The 6,885-nt window shown below is 39.9% G+C and overlaps 1 long non-coding RNA gene across 1 annotated transcript; it reads right to left on the reverse strand.

Moving 5' to 3' along the window:
• Positions 1-346: 346 nt before the first annotated feature.
• Positions 347-5,144, reverse strand: LOC141547977 (uncharacterized). The gene is made up of 3 exons (XR_012483713.1): positions 5,119-5,144; positions 1,601-1,708; positions 347-915 (listed from the first exon to the last, which is right to left on the reverse strand). It is a non-coding gene; the product is annotated as an uncharacterized LOC141547977 (long non-coding RNA).
• Between the last annotated feature and the right edge of the window lie 1,741 nt (positions 5,145-6,885).

Consider the following 6,885-nt stretch of genomic DNA (forward strand, 5'->3'; position numbering starts at 1 on the left):
AGCATCGTGGATTTTGAGCTGGCAGCAATATTTCAGGGTTTCTACTTCCATATTTTACAAAGAAAGTCACTGAGACACAAGGAGGTTTAGTATAGTTAATATATTGTTCAAGCGCATACAAGTTGTAAGTGGCAGAGACAAGATTCAAACAGATCCTGTTAATACTATCGTGTTACCTCTAAGTGTTCATTATATATGGGTGTATGGGTGTCCATATATGTGTGTGTATATTTCCATACTCCAATCTTCTAACCTATAACTAAACATATTTACTCTTAAAAAAAAAAAAGTGGTGGGATGGGGTAGGGGAAAGACACTGTAATAAAGTAACATTAAACAAGTGGTATTTTGCTCTGCTGTTTATTTCTTACTTTCATGACTTTATATTATCACTTTAAACTCCCTGAGCCTCAGTTTCCTCACATGTTAAATGAGATAGTTGAGCTCCATGACCACTAGGAAACTACATTTCCAGTTCTAAAATTGTGATTCCACAGTGAAAATCTAGCAACATTGTGTCCTAATGTAAGATCTGTATTTGATCATTAATGAGTCATATATTTTCTCTTGGATTTTATATAGTTCATTTGTAGCAACATTAACCTGGCATTCCCTTCTGAGGGCTGACCCCATCCTTGTTGTGGTGACTGTTAGAGGTGGGCCGCCCTCATCCCGGTGACCATCCACTCCAGATCCTCTTTGTGGTTGGTGGGGTGACAATATCAGAAGCCAAAATGTTGAAAGATCTCGTTTCTTCCCTGAAGCCTGGAACACAGGTACCGAACCCGAAATAACAGGACATGCATCTCCCTGGCCCAAGGATGGGAGAGTCTGGCTGTTCCCACAAGACTTGGTCTGAGCCTTAGGGGTAGCATTTGAGGAGATGATCTATAGAATTCGGGAGATGGTGAAGCACTGTGTAAAGGTCAGATAATTCTCTTACTACTACCATTATTACTTGTACTCTTACCCCTATTATTATTACTACTATTTCTACTATTACTCCTCTTCCTACTCCTATTAGTATTACTCCTACGATTACTACTATTACTCTTCCACCAACTACTACAATTACTGCCACTCTTATTATTGTTATTATTCCTTCTAGATCTCTTCCTCCTGCTACTAGTACTATCATTGCTCCTATTACTATTAATACTCCTTTTACTACCACTACTACTATTATTTCTACTACCACTTTTACTATTTCTATTACTATTACTCCTACTGCTACTGCTACTCCTACTCCTACTAGTGTCACTCCTATTCCTATCATTATTACTGTTGCTATTACTACTTCTTCTACTACTATTATTCCTACTCCTATTATTATTAGTACTACTACCATTACTATTACTTTTATCATTACTACTCTTTTTACTACTTCTATCACTACTTTTATTCCTCTTCCTATTACTGTTACTACTCATACTACTCCTACTTCTTCTACGCCTCCACCTCCTACTACTGCCACTACTCCTTTGTCCGGAAGTCCATATGTTTTCTAAATAAAGAGGTTTCCTAAAAAATATTGTTAAAAGAAGACTTGCGCATAAAGCCTGAGCACAATCCTCATCAGATGAGCAGTTGACTTGCTTACCTTGGCCATGGAGACCTCATTGTGTGATGCTCATTGTGACATGCCGGAGAACACCCAAAGTTTTCTGACTTCAAGGTGATGTTCTCTTCCCAACAACCCAGTTGGATCCTGACAGCAAAGGGAGTAGTATGTGAATAGAAGAATGCATGAGTGGACTAATAGACTGATAGACTAGATACATAGATTCCTGGTGATGGATGAATGGGATAGAGAAGATAAACAAATAGATTGAATAGATACACTTAATGCATAGTTAAAAAGATAATGATGGATAGATAAGTGAAAAGATAGATTTATAGTAGAAAAGTTTATAGGTAGAAAAGTGATTTATAGGAAGAAAAGTGATTTATAGGTAGCAAACAGCTCTATAGGAAGAAAAGCCATTTATAGGTAGAAAAGAGATATTTAGATTAAAAAAAGGGATTTAGAAGTAGAAAAGAGATTTATAGGCAGAAGAGAATGAATAGCTGGATTAAAATATACATACAACCCCCCCCCAAATATTGCAGTTCGTGGATGGTTTTTCCAGTATATCAAATGGACACATATCTTTCACTTATGCTTTCACATTTTTTCTTTTCAGGCAACCTATAAGCCAATACTGAAGCAAAGGAGATACTGAAGCCAGAGTGACCAGATTCTGGCGATATTGAAAACATGTCTTTGGAAATCTACTTGAAACGGGATTTAGATTGTTGTTGGGGAGTTTTGATCTATACTTTGGAGTTTATTGCACTGGTGGGGGGAAGGGGAGAGAGGATGTTTCTGAGTTTGATTGTTGGGGAGTTTTGATATCTATACTTTGGAGTTTATTGTACTGGTGGGGGGAAGGGGAGAGATGATGTTTCTGAGTTTGATGTGTTTTTAAAAATAAAAAATGTTTTTTTTTTCTGTTTCCAAAAGTTTCAAGTTGTCATTCTTTCAGCTCCCACATGATTAGTGATATTTCCCAGTTTCTTCTTTACTATCTGATGATTATATTTGCCAGCTGGTTAATCCTAAAGAAATACTTGTTGGCAAACTTATTGGGTAAACAACATTTTTCCCTTATTTGCAGCTAGCCCATACTGCTGTTGGGTAAAGCTGGCTATCCTATCTGGGTTTGGGAATAAGAGAGGGAGGCAGATTTGTTCTTCTTTGAGATTGTGAAAAAACTGTAAGCAGGCCCTTTGCCATCAGAGGCTGGGGACCGTCTGAAAGTCTGGGAGCAAAGAGGTAGTGGGGGTTAACAAGCAGCAGGGCTGTTGTGTTCTAGCCAGAGAAGTTCCAGAGAAGCTCGGAACTGGCCCTGCTGAAGTCTTCTGGATCTTCCTGGAGGAGCAGAGCAGCCATTCTACACCAGGAGGGCAATTCAGAATGACAAGGGACTGGCTTAGAGATTTGCACCCAGTTGCTTCCCCTCAGCTCTAGGGGAAGGCTGAGCCAGAAAATAATTGGTGTCCCCACAGGCTTGTGCTAGAGCCCCCCATTCCCCCTTTGAAGTTTCTTCTGCCTGACTTGTGCTCATTATAATCTATATGACTGAAATGTCAAACTTCTGTTTCTAAAAATCTAACCTTTCTTCAGAAGCTGGGAACCTAAATCCCCTGGATGAAGAAGGGGGATAGTAAGAGTGCTAGAAAAGCAAATGGTTGCTCTGGAGACGGCAAGATTGGAGATGGGAAAACCCCGTCTGATTTGATTCCATAGATAGTGGCAAATGTCAGGTTAGCCACAAAAGATGTTTGCACTGATTGATAAAGCTGGAACAATACCTCTTGGGAATTGATGTACAAGCTCTGGCAAGAAAATGAAACCAAACTAACTCCCAAGCAGGATGCAGCCTTAATTGGCTGAAGGGCCCCAGAAGACCCTGGACAAACCAGTCAAGCCCGCTTCCAGAGCTAGTCCTTAGCTTGGCCTTAGGAATCCTCCCAGGGGGTGGAAGAGGAGGAGGTCTGGATTGCTCTCTGACAGCACCTTCTCATCCTCCATCTTGGGCTTTCCACTTCTGGGCTTGGGCTTGGAGGGTCTCATCTACAGAAAACCACCTTCTTGAGGGCAAGAACTGTTGGGGTTTTTCCTTGGTAGCTCTGCCAGTTTTCCACTTCGAATCACTTCCGATTTACCAATATTTATTAAGGAAACAAGCACTTATTAAACTCCTATGTACCAAGCACTGTGCTAAGCACTTTACACATATTCTCTCCTTAACATCACTGGGAGGTAGGTGCTATTATCCACTCTCTCAGATAAAGAAACTGAGGCAACAGGTCAGCAAAATAGAGGCGAGATTGAAACAGATCTTGTCTTGTACAGACAACCCTGGCCTAATTAACAAGGGGATTCTAGATCTGCAGCGTTCAATGGGGTGTTTTCCAAATTCTACATGATGAAAGGTACCGGATGAAGCGGTCTGGGGTCTTAACCGTGCCCCTAGCTCCTTCTGCTTTCCAGCCAAACCCTAGGCTCCATCCCAAGAGCAATATGTGGGCTTGGCTCCCTTTCCCGCTGGTGCTTCTACTCATGTCCCCAGTTTCTGGTCCCTGTGTCTTTTGTGACCATATCATTCATCTGGTAGCCCACCTCATCCATCTTCCTGAGACTACTCAATCAGCAAAGCTCAATTAAACAAGGAGCAAACATATATTACATACTCACTAGGGGTCATATATTTCACTAGACCCTAGAGACATAAAGGTAAAAACAAAATGGTCTTGCCCGCAAAGTTTATATTCTATTGGGGAAAATTGTTGGGATTACTAGGTGAGAACTCGGGTTGTCTGGATAGTGACAAGGTGAGAATTCAGGTTGGACAATTACAAGGTGAGAACTCAGGTTGACTTGATGGAAGGAGCAGGCTCATTGGCTGAGGTGGTTCTTCCCAGAAGCCCTTGCATTATCCCACGCCCATTCTCTGGGAGGATAAAAGAGACAGCACTGGGCCCAGAGAGCAGATCGGCCTGGAGAAGGATAAGAGCTGGAGGAGATTCAGAGCCAGGATTCAAGAAGAAGACTCTCAATTGCATCAGGCTTGACAGGGCTCTCTGCAGGAAGGGAAGTCACTTCTTTGGACAAGAGTTAACAGCAACTGCCTGGAGACAACGGTTCGTTACAGGAAGAAGAATCTGTTTGAGAGATTTGAGTAGACACAGCAGATCTCTTCCCAGAGAGCGATCCAGCAGCTTCTGGAGACGACAGCTCGATACAGAAAATGATGTCAACAAAAAGAACTAGGAAGAAAATCTATGCATAAGCAAGATAATTGTATAAATATTTTTACATACATTGGATTAAGCATATATTTTCATATATTTAACATGTGAATCCCCTGTCATCTTCCCTGTCATCTAGGGGAAGAGGTGGAAGGAAGGAGGGGAAAAGTTGGAAGAGAAGGTTTTGCAAGGGTCAGTGTTAAAAACTTACCCCTTCATATGTTTTGTAAATAAAAAGCTTTCCTCAAACAATTTTTAAAAAGAAAAAAAACCCACATACCAGGTGAGCACTACCCTCATCTGATGAGCATTTGCTTTGCTTACCTTCTCCATGGAGACCTCATTGTGTCATACCCATTGTGACACGCCTGAGAACACCCAAGGTTTTCTGACTTAAAGGTGATGTTCTCTCCCCAACAACCCAGTTGGATCCTGACAGCCAAGGGAGTAGTATGTGAATAGAAGAATAGATGAGTGGACAAATAGACTAATAGACTAGATACATAGATAAGTGCTGATAGATAGATGGGATAGATAGGGTAAACAAATAGATTCAATAGATACACTTGATGCATAGTTAAATAGATAATGATGGATAGATAAGTGAAAAGATAGATTTATAGTAGAAAAGTTTATAGGTAGAAAAGATATTTATAGGAAAAAAAAGTGATTTATAGTTAGAAAAGAGATTTATATGAAAAAAGCGATACATAGGTAGAAAAGAGATATATATAGTTAAAAAAGTGATTTAGGAGAAGAAACGAGATTTATAGGTAGAAAAGAGATTTATAGGCAGAAGAGAATGAATAGCTGCCTTAAATTATACATAGATAATGAAGGAGTCAATGGAGGGTTAGGTAAATCAGTAAATAAATTACTGGAGAGAGAGATCCATTTGGGCCCTCATCAGCATGATACCAAGGGCTGCTGTCATAGATTGAGACTGCCTTCACGTCAGTATTAAACTATTATATTTTATTCTTCAATATTATAGAAGCTAAAATGGTTGCTTTCTATCTGGCTTGGGAAATTGTTGACTTCTCTTTCTTCCCCTCTTCCCCCACGCCCCCCCAAAAATTGCATTTTGTGGATGGTTATTCTAGTAGATCAATTGGACACATATCTTTCACTTATGCTGTAACATTTTACCTTTTCAGGCATCCTATAAGCCACTGCTGAAGCAGAGGAGATACTGAACCAGTTGTGACCAGATGCTGGCGATATTGAACGCATCTTAAGCCTCGGGATCGACTTAAAACGGGATTTAACCTGTTCATGAAGGTAAAGCATCTACATAGAGATAATGTACCTGCAGCTTCCCTCCTGCAGTCAGTGTTAATAGGAGATCAAGGTAGGGCCTGGTTGCTGACTAGCCCTATATATAAACTAGAAGTACAAATAATCTGGGAAATAGAGAGCCTACACTTAAAAGCAAACAAACAAACAAAAGCAAATTCTTTTAGTTCGGAAACTATTTTCTTTTTCCTCATCCTATGGCTGGTTCCCAGAAAAAAGATGACTTGCTCATATTAGAGGTTTCATAAATGCTTGTTAAATTCAATAACATATAGATGAAGACTTTTTCTAAAATTATAGGCAGCTGGCTGGTTCAGTGGATAACACTGTTGGACCTCCCTTGAATCAGCAACTGATTTCAAACACCAGCTGTAGGACTCTGGGCAAGTCACTTAATCTGTGTTTGCCTCAATTTCCTCCTCTGTAAATTGGGAATGATACAATCATGTTTGCTCCACAGAGGATAAGCCTCTGAGAACTATTTGTTTTCAAGTAGAGTCACAGCATCGTGGATTTTGAGCTGGCAGCAATATTTCAGGGTTTCTACTTCCATATTTTACAAAGAAAGTCACTGAGACACAAGGAGGTTTAGTATAGTTAATATATTGTTCAAGCGCATACAAGTTGTAAGTGGCAGAGACAAGATTCAAACAGATCCTGTTAATACTATCGTGTTACCTCTAAGTGTTCATTATATATGGGTGTATGGGTGTCCATATATGTGTGTGTATATTTCCATACTCCAATCTTCTAACCTATAACTAAACATATTTACTCTTAAAAAAAAAAAAGTGG

Source organism: Sminthopsis crassicaudata, chromosome 6 (assembly GCF_048593235.1).
Source record: "Sminthopsis crassicaudata isolate SCR6 chromosome 6, ASM4859323v1, whole genome shotgun sequence".
NCBI classification, from domain to species: domain Eukaryota; kingdom Metazoa; phylum Chordata; class Mammalia; order Dasyuromorphia; family Dasyuridae; genus Sminthopsis; species Sminthopsis crassicaudata.